The following is an 18,649-nucleotide window of genomic DNA, read 5'->3' as shown; positions in this document are numbered from 1 at the left end:
ATAGAGAATTACAATATCTAGATCTGAGACTTTTTGCACATTATTGTTTCACAATGAGATCTAGCGATTAAAAATATTTTCAATATAGCGGCACTTCCAGAAATATCGGAAGTTAGCAGCAACTTTCTTATTTTAAATGGGTGCTCCCATTTTTATTACATATTCAAATTCTCTGTAAAATTTTATGAATTTTGATATAAACATTCTATACCTAACATTAACCGTTTTTAAGATTTTTTTTTGTTTATCGTAAACGTCAAATGTAGTGATTACCACAGCCACTGTGACATAAAGAGAAGACATATGGCTATCTATTTCAAAAATTAAATTATTCGAATGTCATATAATATTGTCCGTAACTGTCATGGAATTAAGCGATTAACAAATTTTCATAAATGATGTTTTTCAAGTAAAAACTTACTTTTTTATTTCACTAGTGAAAAGCTTTTTCAATACGTTACTTTTTCAATATGTTACTTTTTGATTATACATGTTCCTATACCTAAAATAAATCGTTATTAAGTTATTTAAGATTTAGTGTTAAAGCAATATTTTTCTTGATTTTATCTAGCCTCCTTTGACATTAAGTGTCAAACAATCAGACAATTTAATTTCTTCTGTCAAAAAACTAATTATTTGAATTTCGTATAATACATATGCTTAGTGTCTGCTTAGAACTTTATAACGTGTGTTTATAAAAAATATATCTCGTATTTTTGCTCTTTAGAGATATCCATTAGTTGATATTATTAATAATATAGCGTATGATCAAAAAAAAAGAGTAAAGTTGGCTTGGAAATGACGATCGATGACATATTGATTTTTTTAACAAAATGTCACATTATGACATTACCAGATATATTGTTTTACATCGCTTGACGTTTAAAGTAATAGGCTACTGGTTAAAATCAAGAAAAATATAAGCTTTGAAACTAAATCTTAAATAACTTTACGAAAAACTTTAAGTATGTAATATAAAATTGAAATAAAAACTTACTATCAACTTCCAGTATTTCCGGAACTGTTTCCCGGAATTGTTTCTGAAAAATATTTTAATCCATAGATCTCATTGTGAAACAATGATGTGCTAATTATCCCCGATCTAGACACTGAAGCTATCTAAAAACTTCTAATGCACGCTCAGCCTGGGACACCCTGTATATGGTAGTAGCGAAATTTAAGTGTGGCCAGTAGTTTCTAAGACAAGTATAGGTGCTGATGTAGCATATATGAGCATATATGCAAATATTTTTTGGCTCCCTGTATGTCATAGTAACTGTGTTTAGGTATCGAACAAACCCTTGACCATCGACGTACCAGACCTTATCGAGTTTTTTAACTACAGGGCGGCGTCAAAACAACTGAGGCCCCCGACGCTCTTAGAAAAAAAAACGATACGTTAAAAAACAACAAAATCTTGTGTTGTATTTGTCTACGTTGGCGGTGTGCGTCCGTTTTACTTATTATACCTGTGTAATTTCTTTATCCAAAATTATCATCATCGCGCTATGAAGATCTACGTCCTAAATGTCTATGTCGATCATGGATTAAATTTAAATATTAAAAAGTACTACAGAAAATAGCTATAGTTACACCAATTTGAAATTTTATAAAATTTAAAATGCGAACCTAAAAAATGTTCATAATTTTTTTTTTTGTAATTATTATACATATAGATATTTTTAAATCACGATTTAACAAATGTAATACAAACACTAAAATCGTATAAATATTACCAAATACTTGCCAAATTAAAATTTAAACTCTAAAGAGTAGTAGGTAAAAAGTAGGGAAAAGTAGTCAGAGTCCATTACACTAGTCCGAAAAAGTACCAAAATAAGCGTTCGGCATTTAACGTTTTATGTAAAACTGGCTAGGTATTTTTACACAAATGAAGAAGGAAATTAAAGATAAAGGATTATACTATATCCGCATTGTAACACATTTTTAGACAACTTCTTTATTTTTAAGATCTTGATCGTCAAACATCAACAAAATGTTTGGACCAAATTTTCTCGAAAATAAAGATATAATTTAAAATTCCGTTACAATACGGAAATAGATGGAAGTTTTGTGATTACAGTGATATATAATTTATATGGTTTTGTAACAAATTGCTTGCTATTTTATGGCAAATGCTGAAGCTCTGCAAACCTTAATTAAGCCTTAATCAAAGCACGTGTGTTTGGAATTTTAGGTGTGGCTTAACACGACAGGATCGGGCTAATCCTTATGCAGATTTCTGAATTATAATATATATTTCCTTCGGTCATACGACCGCTTTACCCGACCGCTGAGAACGACCCGAAAGTACAGCGTAATAGACTCTTAACCAAGTTCCCCTTTTTATATCAGAAAATATAACAAAAAACTCAGACAACCTTTTTTTTAACTTGAGTTGTGCATCTTTGTTGTGCAACTCTTGTGCCTCTTTTTTATATCTAATCCAAGCTATTAATAAGCTTTCGATAATAGACCAATAGGAACGCAGTCGCAACGGCATGCGGCAGTTCAATAGCTGACTGTGACGTCACGACGATACTTGCGCGTGCCGAAGTAATGTCAGTCTTTCGCCATTTTTAAATTAGAGGATTAGTGGAAGGTATAAAGGGATTTTTTTTTCAATTTTCTAGTTTATGGGTCACCATTTCATTTGAGAAATAAACGTAAAATATAGGTGCATTTCGTAGAAAGGAAAATATCGCGAATAAACGTTAAGTCGTCGCGTTCGCTCGACCAAATACAAAAATACTTATCGTTAAGATTCGCAAGTTGTTGGAGGAGAATCTAGAAGGAGAAAAAGGTGGCGACAGTCCGCTGATAGGTGGCGCGGACGGTCGATATCGTAGGGATCTGCGCTGGACGCCGAGCGCTGGGTTCGGTGTTCGCTCGGCTCACCCTGCAGGCTACGACCCGGATGCTCCTGCAACAAACAGAATATATTTTCTATATTCATATCTCATAAAAACTCGAAGAAGTATATTAGGTATACCATGCTGGCAACTGTTACTCTTGGGTCGGTATTTACGTGTGAGGAAGTAAATCGCATAGGGATTAAGTCGGAGTGAGAGAAACGCGACGGTATGCTGTTGCGGAGTTGCCTGTACGCCTTTCCCTATCAATAAAAAAAGTAAAATCACGATCGCAAACCGCTTATTTTTAAAATACTTTTTTCAAAAAGATAACTAGATAAAATCATTAGATATGTTTCTGAGCATCTGAAATGGAATTATAAGGATATTGTTAGGGTGTCCATTTTTTTATAACGAGTAAACGTCAGTAATCGCGATAATTTAAAACTCACGTTTTTAACACATAACACGTCATAACTTAAGAACCACTTTAGATATTGAAACTTTTTCTTTTATTTTGTAGACCGGATTTTTTACAGTATGTTTAAATAAGAAAAAATCGATAAGGTTGTTTTTTCCATTCTAAAATTTTAAACAGCCCATCCTTTTACTTTTAGTGCATAACAATTTTCAGCAATCGTGTAACTTTTTTTATTTATAAAGATTTTCACCATACTGTCTGCGAAGAAAAAACTTTTGAAAAAACTACAATCAATTATTTCTAATATATTTCGAGATATAGATTTTTGAATTCAGAGTTCTAATAGCGCGACCACTGTCAAACACCAACTCAATTCCACTTATTTTTACCAAAAATGCAAGTGTTTCTAACTTGCACTTAAAATTTTTCAAGCTATAGGCAAAATTACAACGATTCGTTAATAAATAAACAAATAAAGTATCACGAGACGTAATTAAATCGTGCAGCTGGACGCATAATGTACACCTTTCCCTGGAACTTTAAGTACTGACAGATGTACTGTCAATACTGATTGGGTCGACCGGTCGACAGCGACAAATCTGCTATATCCCCTTCCACGTCTCTGAGCAATGTGCACAGTTTCTAGGTTTATTTCTTACGTTTGGCAACGTGTTTACTGTTCTCTCTTTGTTCAGTACATTAAAAACGCGTTGTACTCTTCTTACATACGGAAATCTCGACCCAAGACTAACCTTTGCCAGCCCTTGGTATAATATTAGGAAAGGTATGAAATAAAAAAAATATATAAAAGTACTAGCAGACCCGGCCACGCGTTGCTGTGGCTAAGGTCAGTGATGGGAATCTACCTGGTATATTGAAATTTGAGTAAGTACCATTACACTCGCTATAGGTATACCCGATCTTAATTAAAGGTATTCTATTTTTAAAACCAATTTGTAATATCGCTATTAACAAATAGGGGTTGATGGTAGAATGCTGAACATTTAGGGTTGTATGTGTTTTTTAATGCCATATCATAAAAAAATAAAAATAATTTTTTTTGGGTGAACCACCCTTATCACTTAGAGGTGTAAAAAGTAGATAAGAACAATTCAATTCTCAGACCTACTGAATCTGAATATACATATAAAATTTCATCAAAATCCGTCTAGCCGTTTCGGAGGAGTATGGTAACTAAAACTATTAAAAAAACAACCCCTATTAAAAAATAGGGGTTGATGGAAGAAAGGTGAAATTTTAGGATTGTATGAATATTTTAAGGCATCATCATAAAAAAATTAAAATAAAAATTTTGTCCCAAAATAAAAAAAAATTGGGGTGAACCGCCCTTATCACTTAGGAGTATAAAAAATAGATAAAAACTTTTTCTCAAACCTACTGAATATACGTAAATTTTTTTATCAATAATGGTTAAACCGTTTCGGAAGAGTATGGTAACTAAAACTATTAAGAAATAATTGGTCAAGTGCGAGTCGGACTCGCGCACGACGGGTTCCGTACCATTCATTATCTACACAACATTAGACACTATATTATTATAAACTTTTTTTCCGATTTAGCTAGAATTTTGAATGCGCGTATTAAAAAATATAATATAAGTATTAATCAATAATAAATATGTAAAAAGTAAAAAAAAAATTGGTAAAAATATGTAAAAATTAAAAAAAAACGATTAAAAAGTCACCTTGACCAGGATTCCAACCTGCCTTACTACGCCTGCAACGTCATAGCAGCATAAAGTCCTAACGCTTTAACCACACGGCTACCGAGGACTAGAAAGATTCTATGTAAAATTCTTACTTAAAAGATAATGTTTAATGAAAGTACTTTTTTATTTATAAACATTTATTTACTTCTGTTTTTAGTATTTGTTCTTATAGCGGCAACATAGATACATTATCTGTGAAAATTTCAACTGTCTAGCTATAACGGTTCATAAGATAGACCTTTGTGACAGACGGACGGACGGAAGGACAGCGAAGTGTTAGTAATGGGAACCCTATTACTAACACTTCGTTTGTACCCTTTAGGTACGGAACCCCAAAAAAAAACTCGTATTAAAAAATAGGGGTTGATGGTAGGAGGGTGAAAATTTAGGGTAGTATGTATTATTGTGTTTTTTAATGGCAACTCATAAAAAAATAAAAATAACAAATTTTGTCAAAAAAGTAAAACAATGGTTTGGACCACCCTTAGACTTATATGTCTAAGTCGAATTATTGAGTGTTAAAAAATAATTTTGCTCTATTTTAAAAATAGCAGAATATTTGATTCAATTCGGTATTTTATTTTTTTGTTTGTCCTTTTATGTCCATTTACGGTAACATCATTTCTGCAAAGTTATTCGACAATAGCGGGTTATTCCATATTCATAAGTTGTCTCTCGTATTTGCATTATGTTGATGGAGCAAAATCTGCCAAATTTCAGAATTAATTCGCTAAAATTTGCTTTTAAATTATCATGTTAATATTGTGCATATATGGAGAAGAAAGCTCATAATAAATTCTGGAAATCATATTTACAAATAAAACATTCTAATAATATTTACAAATACAACATACATGAAGATATTTAAAAAATTGCAATTTTCTCACTTGTGCATTGAAGTTATAAGATATACAGGGTGAGTCTTAAATAAGTGCAAATGTTTTCAGGGCCGGTAGACCTCGATAAAAGAAACATATTTTCTCTTTACCATTTTTGAGATAAGTCCAAAATAACCGAGTTATTGAAGTTTGAAAATTAAAAAAAATGATTTTTTTTTAAATTATGAGAGCCACTGGATTTTTTCTACAATTGCATCCCTTTTAGTGCCAAAACCATAGAGTAAAGCCGTAACGCCGTAACTATGGTAATATCAGAGATTAAAAAATTATACCGTGGGAAAATTTGCGGTGAACAGACAGTTCTAAAAAGTTTTCGAAAAATATACAGGGAAATTTAAAAGAAAATGCACGATTTTCAACATCTTTTTTTGTGAAAAAAACCTCATAGACGTGTTCCTGGGGTCGAAATATGCCAGCCCTGAAAATATTTACACTTATTTAAGACTCACCCTGTATACATTATAAGATACTTGAACCTTATAAGATACATGAAATGACTAGTGTTGCTGTCCAGTACTTGGTTGATTTCAATTCTTCTACTTCCACGTTCGAGGGACTAATTGTTGGAGCGTATGTCTGTACCACTTGCAAGCAATATTCTCTGAGAAACCTGTTATTTTTATTCCTTTGTCTTTCCAGTTCTTGATAAGAAATTCTATACGGCTTATCCTTCCCGTGAATACCAAACGGTCGGATGTACCTTATAGTCTGTTTCAAAATGACTAAGAGCACGAAAAGGGCTAGGGCCATAAAACAGCACAAACATAATCATAAATCACATGCGTTACAACTTTTTCAAATTTCATCAGCCGACTTTTTTATTTAATAACATAAATTGCCCGTGAATGAGTCCCTAATAGATTACAGAAAAAAAAATGTTCACTTTTTATTACGTTGGCTGATCGTTCTCTAGTTATTCTTTGGTATAAAAGATCACGTTATGGTTATGAACCCGCCAATTTATACCTGTAAAAATATATTTAAATATACCTGCCAAAAATTACGCGCATTCTGTATCTTTGTATCTACCGACCTTGCTGTGTCAATTTGCAAACATGGAGACATTTATTCCAAGCAAGATAAAAGGTATTCTTGATTTAAGAGCGAAAACTATACTTTTAAATGTTCATTGTAACGTTTTTAGTTCGTTACATGTCTTTGTATATGATATATATGATGTCAGACCTGATATTTTATTAATTTTTTGCGTAATTTTTACGTCCTCTAGTCGACAACCCTGTTATCGTTTCACTGCTTCTGTGGAGGCGCTGTCAACATCGCTCCAAGATTTCGCTCTCCGCACTTAACTTCATTTTTGGTCTGGCCTCTGGCCGGACGGTCGCCATCAGTCCCAGCTTTCAGAAATGGTAATTTAAATCTTGCTATTTAATTTGAATCGGCTGCTATTTCAAAGCAACAGGGTAGAGTTTTGGATTAGCCCACCTTAACTCGTATTTGTATTTTGCTGACACGTTGGAAAAAAGGACAATTGCCTTTGTTTATTATTGAGCCCTCGGAAGTATTTCAAGGGTCCAAGGAATGGACAGTGTCCAAGGTACGGACATTTTCCAAGGTACGGGTAGTGTTCCCATGTATATGTAATTTTCCTATGGACAGGTGTCCGATGGACGGATGTCCTGTGTACGGGTAGTTTACCCTATGTTTAGATTGCCCCAGTGCAGTGTGGACGTAGCGTAAGCCGCATGTTGCTTCGTTCCTGTTTTTAAGCCTAGTCGATAGTTACGGCTGTATTGGTTCATGGTGTCCTCATCCTGGCCCCTTTTGTTGCATTGGCCGAGAGAGAGAGTAGGTACAGAGATACAAGTCCCACCTCACGCTGCTACTCTTTGAAACAGGATTGCTGCAAGAACGAACAGCTAAGTTTAATTTTAAGTTCTGGTTTAATGTTTTACATATTCTCTATACTCAGTCTTAAATAATATCGTACAGACTTTACGTTTAGTGGTTAACCTTTTTATATCAGCTTAGTATTTGAAATATGATTTAGATCTTAGGTTTCATTACGAACATAATATCTTGTAATGTGTATTATAAACACTATAGAAAACTACAGAAAATACTATTTTTGTAAGATGCTTATATGCTATTTAGACTCAAAAATAAAGAATCACTTTAAAATTGTTTATAGGAAACGCCACTCATTTGTGCTTAACCATATGAATTTCCATTTTGCTTATAGTTTTGTGCAATATTTATTAGAGTAAAAAATGTTTTACATCAAGCTAGTTGCAGCACTTGCATAAGGGACGGTACTAACCTACTGTTAGACGAACCACTCGTCCTTCTGCGCGGGCCCGTCGCTCTGACCGTTCTGGGGGGCGGCGGGCGACGCGCCTCGGCCTACCCTGCCGGGCAGTAGGGGCGGTCCCGGGCCGGCGGCTTGCGGAACCCGGGCGGGCCCGCAGGGCGGCGCCAGTTTCCCGACGACGGCGGCGCTATCGTGGCGGCGGCGGCTTGGTGGTGACCGTCGGCCAGCGTCGTGGTGCTGCCGCTGCTCACCTTCACCACTTGGCCGTTGGATCCGTACATTTGACCTACTGGTGGTGGGAAGAGAGAGAGAACGGATTTGGTGAGGTGGTGGCGGATCAGAATCCGAGCTGTAAGTTTGTTACTGAACAAGAAGCGTCAGAAGGTTGTTGAATTGTTTATTGTTTCCCATAGGAGTATATCAACAAATTACCAGATTCTTTATAAGCTCTAGATAATATCGCCTAATATGAAGGTAAAACGTAAATAATATACAAATTTGATTTATATCCTAAAAGTAGTCATAGTGATACAAAATCAACCATACTAATTACTATTGATAGAAGTACTGGTACCACATGTTAGAGATGAGCAACAAATCGCAAACTGCGATTCAATCGCAGCGATTTTAAAATCGCAATTGGCTCTCGTAGGAAAACTGCGATTTCTGCTATTTGCGAGTTTCAATTTAGGCAACCAATATTATCTATTATTGTTGCGAGTTGCGATTTCGCTGCGGTCGTGCTTTTGTAAACTAGTACCGTGATAACCTTCTATCTTCGCTATTCGCGATTTTGTTGCGAATATAATTTTGTGGTCCATTGAATTTTGTGGTGCAATTGAATTTTTTCTTTGATTTTATTTATTTATAAAGGGTATTATTCAAGAACGGTAAGATGATCATCCTCATAAGACGTACGTTCGCCTCTTCCCGTGCTTCAGCTGACAGTTGTGACGTCATTGTAGCCCTTGTCAAAGCATTCGTGGCCTTGTCATGATAGTGTGTATTATTAGTTGCCTATGGTAAACTTATAAAAATAACAGCTGAGAAATTTTGAGTTAATTATTTTGTCAATTTTAAATGTGAAAAAGATGTCTTTAAAGTTTTTAGAGCTATAGAGTGTATAAATACGTTCATTTTGTGTTGTGGATTGTGACAAAGTGCATACTAAGTGCCCACGATTTTGTTTATTAATTATTTTAAAGCAAAATATGGAAGTACTCTAAAAAGAATGCTTGCAAAAGGTGACGCTGGGACCTGCTGTTCATAAAAATGCATTATCCGAGTATTTAATACGATTTATACAGTTAATTTTCTATACTGCATACATATAAGGTGTTTAAATAAATAAACTAAATAATGAACGTTTTGCATTCGGTAACCAATAATGCACGTGTGTGTATTATTGGTTGCCGGATAATGACTAATAACCATGACAAGGGCTACTATGACGTCACAAAGCGAGTTTTCGCATGCACCTGGCGGACACTTTTGGCTGAATGAGCAGTCCTATTAGGTTAACTGTTCTTGGGTATTATTATTCTAGCGCCAAGATCATAATATACCGGGTGTTTCTCAAGAATAGTTCGCCCCTATAACTTTTATATTTTTTTACTTTTTTTATGAAAAAACGAGATTTGGTATGTTAGCATATGACATAAATTAGGATTGATTGACGTATTCACTTCGTTTCGATCACTTCCTGTTTCACCGGAAATAACTACAACTTTTGATTTTTAAATGGTATTTTTTTACTCGGTATTTTTTTACTTTATTCGATAGAAAATGGCATATCATATGTCACCTTTTTACATTTGCGCTAAAAAAATCGTATTTTAATTTTCAATCTAGAGTGACATGGCTGTGTTAAAAACACTAATTTTTAATCAAGGATCGTCGGAAAAAAAATTAATTGTCTATTGTTTTTTGTGTCTTGTCCTGGCCGATTAAAAGATGCCTCAACCGTATTTTTAATCATATCTCAATGTTTTCAAATGGAACAAGGGTGGCTCATTAGCATATTTAGAAGAAGCATTTTTACGAATAATTTGGTACCACACATTTTGTATTTTGAGTCAAATTATCGTTATGAACCGCATGTTACAATTTGCAGTTAAACCATATGCGACAATGTCAAAAGTTGATATTATATGTCATACTATTCAGAGTCAGTCATTTTCTATCGAATAAAGTAATAAAAATACCGAGGGTGTCATTAAAAAATCAAAGATTGGAGTTATTTACGCTGAAACAGGGTTGAATACAAATCATTGAATGCGTCTATCAATCCTGATTTATGTCATATACTAACGTACCAAATCTCGTTTCTTTATCTGAAAAAATAAAAAAGTTATAGAGGTGAGCCGCCTTAAAAAAATAGTTCTTTAAGAAATGGATAAAGAATTAGATAACTGAGAACCGTAGAAAAAGTAGGTATTGGAATATGTAGTTGCAGCATATTATAAAGTTTTTATACCTATACTATGTGTAGCAGATGTTAAAAAAACTTAAAAACTAAACAACTGATTTTTATTAACTTTTTTGACTGTTAAGCTATAGGTTCGTACACAATCATATACCTAGTACAATATTTAAATATTAAAATCGCAATCGCAGGTTGTGATTGCGATTTTAAAATCGATTTAAAAATCGCAATAGCAGTTTCAATTACAATTTTCCTTCATCTTCCACTTGTTATCAACCGCTCATGTTTATTGTATGAATGTGCCCTACCTAATTGTTTTTCTACCAGTGAAATAAATAAATTGTTATTTCTATTAATAAGGCCACATTATTTATTAAATTTTAAATAGGCGTATAAAATATAGGCCACACGCAAATAGTAAAAAAACATTTAGTGGAAGAGGATTGAGTATACGTAGTCATTTTTTCGTAAAATTGATTTCAACTCTTCCAGAAGATATAATATATACTAGTGAAGAAACGCAAGAATAAATCCAACAGTTGGTCCTGAACAAATATCTTAACTAGCGACGACTCAGAGAACCCAATTTAAATTTTATTATCGTCATTAATAGTATGCGAAAAGGTCATCATTCAACTCGGAATTGAAATGAAAATTTATACAAGGTGTCCCAGAAATCAGTGCAAGTATTTTAACTGGTAGTATAGTTCAACCAGTAGAAACACGCCTATGAGTGTTTTTTTTCGCGAAAAAAAATATTAACATACTTATTAGTTGCTACATAGGTATTAGATTAAATTTACAAGAAAGAAAATCCAGAAAGCATCCAGTGGTCAAAATTTTAGCAAAAATTATATTCTTTGGAAATTTTCAAAGCAAAATAACTCCTTTATTTTTGGACTTGGATTTGAAAACGATAAAGAGAAAATATATTTCTTTATCGAGACTACCACCTCTTAAAATACTTGCACTTATTTCTGGGACACCCTGTATATTCATAGGAAAAGAAAAATCATCAAAAGGATAATCTGCAATATTGATGAGTTTAAGGAAAAAGCATCAAAAGTCACACTTCTGATAAATAGTGAAAATTGCTTGTAAGAAGATACAGAAATCCAGTGATTGAGTGTAGTGCAAAATAAATATAAAGAAAAAGCTTACACAATAGTGATTTAGTGCTCGGAAACAAAGTGTCAGAAAAAGACATCAGTGTACAGGGTGGGTCAAATTCGACGCTTTTAAATGGAAACACCCTTTCCTATAGGAAATAGACGAAAATTATCGGTGTGTCTGGAGTTCAATTTTCATCAAAACATGATGGTGAAAAACCGCACATCGATATCTGTAACCGTTTCTTGAGTGACGGGTGTTTTTCAAAATATGCATTTTAAATCGCTGTAACTTTTTGCTATGAAAAAAAAAATTTTGTATTTCTATGCACCTTTTTATGTAACATTTCCAAAGCACCTTTTATGTAGAATTCAATAGTTTAAGTATATAATTTTTAAAATTAATTTAAGAGTTATCACCAGAAAATTAATTTTTTATTTGGGACACTTGTTTTACTAATTGAAAAGAATTTAAAATTACTTTTCCAAAAATATAGCAATAATTTGATATTTTGTTATAATCCCCTTCGAAATACAGAATTTTAAAAAGCCGCCACTTTTAACTAGTATATAGGCTTTGGACACATCTTAGTGATGATCGGCCCCTAATGGAACTCGAAAACATATTTTTCCAGCAAGACGACGCACCGCCTCAGAACGCTGAAGTTATCAGCAAATTTTTGCAGCCAATTTCGAGAATAATAATTGAATAGCTAACCAAGATCCCAGCCGTTGGCCGTCGAGGCCGCCTGTCTTAGTGCCCATGGATCTAATTCTATGGATATATTTGCGAAAGAATAAAGGCTCCTAATTCTTCCGTATAATCTAGACAAGAATTAGAAATACTTAGCAGTTATGAGAGGGTATTTTTCACCTCCACTGAGTTAATGAATTCCGCGAGAAATGTTCAAAACTGCCCTGTCTGTCTGTCCATAACAGAAGACAGTCGATATGTCGAACACATGTAGCAAAATCTTATGTCCTGGTTTGCTATTTATTTTATTGTTATTAGATATAGTTTAAATGTGTTGATGTTGGTTAAATATATTTTAAAATTGTTATGTACCCTGCATCTCTCTCATAGCAAATATTATTTTCTGTTTTAATTGATGCTCACAGCTAGAATTTTTTGCATTACAGCCGGTGCCGTTCAAAGCCTACTTATTTAAAGTGGGAGAATTTTTATATACTCTATATCTGGAAGAAGAATCGAGCAAAATATCATGTGTTATTTTTTAGAAAGGCAATTTTTAGTTTTCAATAAATTCAAAATATACAGGGCGTCCCATATAAAAAATCAAATTTTCTGTTGATAATTTCACTATTAATTTTAAAAAAATTATACTTAAAACCATTAAATTTACGTAAAAGGTGCTTTGGAAATGTTTTCATAAAATACAAAAATTTTCCATAGCAAAAAGTTACAGCGATTTGTTAAAATGCATATTTTTGAAAAACACCCCGTCACTCCGAAACGGTTACAGATATCGATATGCGGTTTCTACCATCATGTTTTTGACAAAAATTGAGCTCCAGACACCAATATTATATTTTGTCTATCTCCTATAGAAAAGGGTGTTTCCATTTAAAAGCGTCGAATTTGATCCACCCTGTACAATAACTTACAATATTTATTTATATTACAAGGTTAATTTAAAACATAATTACTTATTTTATTGATCCTTCATTGGCTAGATGAAAGCAAACAAACTTTTTAAACGCATATTTGTCTACTCGTTCGTGGAGTAGTTTTATTAAAATAGTCTTAATAATTTTAGTTAAAAGGTTTATTTTTATAGGTTTATCGTTAAATTTCTAAGTCACACCGGGTAATTTTGACATACAAATTTCCTTTCGTTTATCTAATTTAAACAATATAAGTTAAACATCGTTAAGGTTAGTAACTAAGGTTAGTATTACTTGGTTAAGTGACTCTTAGGCAAAGAATATTATAGTTAACACAGAATTACCTTTGTCTTAGGTCAAACAACCATACTGTTAATTTGCGACAGTTAGTAGTATTAGAATAGCAATTTTTTATATAAACTTTGTTCAGTAACAGACACAGAAAGCAGCAATCCTTACATGAATAAGAAGCGTTTTGTTGGGCGACTGAGTTCCCTGGTCGGTGACTCCAGCCTCCTTTTCTACAAGCACAGATGGAAACGCCCAGAATGAGCATTAGGAACACCAGAAAGGTACTGATCACTACCACTACAAACCAGGTCACTTCTAGACCAAGGATGGTTCCCGTGTCGTTGTCTGAAAAGAATTAAATAACATTAAAAAATATATTTTTTCCCTTGGTATATACACTAAAATTGGAGTAGGCATTAGGGTAATATACAGGGTGTAAGTTCGAAATTGTCTGCTCGGCCCAATCATCGGTGGGCGCGTAATCAGAAGTTTCTTTGTATATTTCTATCACCGATTTGCTTGGTACGAACATCACCTTGGAACATAACGTTACATCGCCCTGATTTTAATTGTTTTAATTAATAAGGTTGACTATAAGAACATGTCTCTCTTTTTTTTTCTTTTTAAGCTTTAAAATGATAACTTACTTTGGCAAAGATTGTTGGACGATTCATCAGAACCATCCGCACAGTGATTAATGCCATCGCATACTAAGTCGGTGGCAATACAGAACTCCCGTAGATTGCAACGGAACTCCGTACACGTGTGCTCAAAATTAAAAAGAGACTTATTTTACAAATTAAAAATGATCTAATGAATAAAAATTTAAAATGCATCACCCAAAGAGATTAATTTAATGTCGACAAAATTATTTGAAAATTTATCGATAACATACTGAAAACATCGTCTGGCATTTCAATTTCACGATTCTGTGATCCCCGGATCGTTCTTATTAGCTAGGTTTTTCGATCCCCAGATCCCTAATAAATAAACTATACATATCGAAAACTAAACCAAACCAAAATCTGGGAAATTTCTCATCTGGACATTTTCAATCTAGGAGTGCCATGGCTGTGTTTAAAATACTAATTTTAAATCAAGAGGCCTTGGAAAATAGATTTAATGGTCTAATATTTTTTGTATCTTCTGGTCGGTTAACAGATGCCCATGTCATATTTTTTAATCATATCTCAATTTTTTCAAATGGAACGAGGGTAGCTCATTAGCATATTTGGAAAAGCATTTTTATGAATAATAATGCTATTTTTTAATTGAATATGTCAAAAGTTGGTATTTGCTATGTAATTCTATTCAGAATGTCATTTCAATCGAATGAAGCAAAAAATAAAAGAGTGTCATTTAAAAACAAAAGTTGTAGTACTCTGCTGGTGCAGGAAGTGACCGAAAAGAACTGAATACGTAACCAATCCTAATTTATGTCATATACTACCAAATCTCGATTTTTATCTGAAAAATAAAAAGTTATAGGGTGAGCTATTTTTGAGACGTACCCGGTATAATATTGTTGTAATATATTTTAATTAAAAAGATATGGTAATTAGGAAGGAGTCTCGTAACCCCGTTCAACACGTGGCTTGACCTTATCCCTAAGGAAGGTGTACGTTGGTGTAATCGAGAAATTCGAGATTAATTCAAAATCCACAATAAGCTATAAACCCCAGGGACCACAAAGGGTCTATAGTAAGTGAAATAAAACCTTTTCTCTGTAGAAAAAACTCAACAGAAAGCGAGTTTACAAATTTTATGCGGGTCAAAAGACCAAGGTTAATATGCACATTTGATAAAGCAGCGTTGGGAGAAGCATATTGCTGGATCTGGCATGATCAGCTAAATCTATATATATTTTTTTATGTATGCTAGCTGTCATTTAAATTGACCCTTGTTAGCTTTTCGCTAAAGCTGACAAATTCTGACAATAATGATAGTATGTAAAACCTGATCAAAAATCATGTCCATAACTCACTAAATTCAAAATATATGGACTACATACAGTTTAACCTATAAATAAACGAGACAATATAAAAAATGTTTTCTTCATATAGGTTGGTATTTTTCTTTTCGTTCGTTTGTATTTTTCTTCGTAATGGTTACTTCGTATATTTTCTATGTCAAGTCTATTAGTTTTCAATCATTGGCAAGTTCCAAACCAAAAATATTTAGTAATTTGTTTGTATTTATTGGTAAAAGTTTTATATTTCCTATTGGAGAATATTTAGCGATTGCATTCTATTCTTACTGTTGAAATTTATCTATACTATAGACGAATAGGTACTCCTTATTAACTTTTTATAACAAAATTTCACTCATCAGTATCTTAAGTAATTAATTATACTATTGCAACGCAACAATCCACAAAATGTGGGTCAACTGCATTTTGCAGAGATGCACTTTCTGGTGGGCATGCTCCACATAGATTGTGTATCTCAAGAATCGACGGTTTGGTTGGTAAAAACGGCACCTAAGCTTAAGAATTGGCAGGGGCCGGAACTAGTTACAGTGAACAGAGAAAACACACCAAAAGGGGTGACCATCACGGTCTTTCCGCCAAGAAGCAAGGGGAAACACACCACCTACCTGCTGAGCCTTATCCAGGCTCAGAAATCCAATGTAAGGACATTGAGTGGGCGAGTCATCAACTCGAGAGAGGGAGTTCATGGTCAGGTCCTCGCAGTAGAAATTGACATCAAATCCAAGGAGGCAATAGAGAAAGAGTTATAGTAAATATCCTCTACTATAGATTCGTGACAACCTCTGTATCAGGTCTAAGAAGAGACCAAGTTAAAGAGATGGGAAAAATTGAGCCAGATCCTACGGCCTCCCCTCCACGAGTACTTTAGCCGGAGACAAGCTCATCGGCGGTAAAGGGCTCGGAGGGTCAAACCCCAACCGTGGAAGGGTGCATACCCTTGCAGGAAGAACATCTGTGATAAGAGAGGAAGATGGAATATCACTGTGCCCTCTATAACATACACTGTGCCCTCTATAACAGTAAAGTCCTCAAGTATGATGAATTATAGACTGTGTGAAGAGTTTTCTTCCTTGAAACACAATGGATCTTTAAGGACACAGTTATTATCGTTTGTGGACAACACAGGCTTCCGACCATTTTATGTTGTGGTGCTTGGACCACACATGAACAGCAATGCCCGGTTTCATTGTTTCACCCCTTTGTGTATGTTTTTTATATTCGTCAAGTCGTACATGTAGAGGACATTTTGTCTCTCCAATATACGACTCACCGCACTCGTAAATTACCTGGTAGATGCACTCATTTTCTTATTTTGATGATTTTGGTTTTGTTTTTGTTAGGATACTTGTTCGAGTAGTCCCAGACTTAAAAATATTTTTTTCAAATTTTATACTGCTTAGCTATTCGCCTGATCTTCTCCGATGCTCCTTTCACATATGCAATCGTCAGGAGAGAGAGAGAGAGAGAGAGAGAGTATGATGTATGAATCGTCAGGAGAGAGAGAGAGTGTATCTCTTCTCAGGCTGGAGCACCAATACAGATCATGTGTGGTGCCAGCCACAACATAAAATGGTCGGAAGCCCGGGTTGTCCACAAAGAACCCCATTGGAAAAAGAGCAAATTTAAAGAGGTCGTATTCATTTCCAACAATAATAAAATATTTAGCAATCCAAATATGGAAAAAACAATATGGCAACTCATAAGATGCTTCAATGCAGGTATTCTTAGTGAAGAACCTCATGCATAACTGCACCCAACTAATTCACAGATGAATGCTCGACTCTAGTATATAAGCTCAGTAGTTTTAGAATTTAGTTTAGTTCACACTTGATAACGGCCAGTAATACTTCTGACCGAAACGTTGTTTAAGCAAAATAAATAAAGAGATTGCAAGTCCGAAATTCTTTTATTTTTAATACTAACCTTATAATATTTTTAACCTATCTTTACAGCTTCATGTTTTAATACGAGTTTCTCACATACAATTCGGAAGTCATTAGAATAATGCCATTGTTTATAAAATAGTTAGTATATTCTCTCGTCTGCAATAATTCAAGCGGTAGTAATCAGCACGACTCCCCTAAACACTCTATTTTTGTCTACATTAACGTGTTATACAATCAAGAATCAACTGTTAACAGAATTAATATAGTAACCCCGGCAAAGTTGGGGAAATATACATCACCGACGAAGACAACTTTCGCAAGCCGCCGGCAACAGCTCCGCCTTATGGGGAGAGAAGCCCTAATTAATACTCGCTTGGATCTTTAACGGCCATTACCAACAACTTGAAGCTGTTTTGCTCAATTGCCAGCTATATATTAAGGCAAATCGGAAGTCGCAGTGTCATAAACTACGCCTTGTTTGCATAGAAAAATGGCGTTAAAGAAAGGTGAATAGAGTATATCGTTAATTGAGTTTAAAACCTATATACATATATTGTTATACAAGAAAAAAACATTTCCTATACAGGAAAAAACTGGGTTTCTTGTAGCTAAAAGAATAAAATATGTAGTTACAATTTGTGATAAAAAAAATCCAAAGGAAACCAGGCTTATACCGTATGATCGAAAAAAAAACGGCGTCAGCGATGGTTATAAAACGAAGATCGCTGTCGTTCTATACATAAATTTATGTGGGAAATGTCATTGATTGTGATTTCCCAGCCAACTGGACGCCGTTTTTTTCGATCATACGGTATCAGTAAATAAATTTGTCAAAAAAAATAAAAGCAGGGTTCGCAACTCTCAACTCTCCCTGCCGTCAGAATTAAAAGAAAGTAACATGTATTTAAAATGGACTATTTCTTCTTGGGTACGATTATCTTTGGTACGAACCCCAGATATATTTTAATATGCATATTTTCATACGCATCAGGGGTTCAAAAATATCATTAACATGTATTTAAAATGGACTACTTCTTCTTGGGTACGATTGTCTTTGGTACGAACCCTAGATATATTTTCATATGCATATTTTCATACATATCAGGGGTTCAAAAATATCAGGGTTTCGATATGATATGCATATAATTTAGC

General features: G+C 34.0%; 1 pseudogene; it reads right to left on the bottom strand.

Moving 5' to 3' along the window:
- Positions 1-2,259: 2,259 nt before the first annotated feature.
- The window catches only part of LOC115879682, a 107,234-nt pseudogene continuing 90,844 nt past the window's right edge, over positions 2,260-18,649 (bottom strand).

This window comes from Sitophilus oryzae, unplaced genomic scaffold (genome assembly GCF_002938485.1).
Source record: "Sitophilus oryzae breed Bouriz unplaced genomic scaffold, Soryzae_2.0 scaffold_1583_pilon_pilon, whole genome shotgun sequence".
NCBI lineage: Eukaryota > Metazoa > Arthropoda > Insecta > Coleoptera > Curculionidae > Sitophilus > Sitophilus oryzae.
Note: the sequence above shows the minus strand (reverse complement) of the source record. Positions and strands in the feature narration are given on the sequence as shown.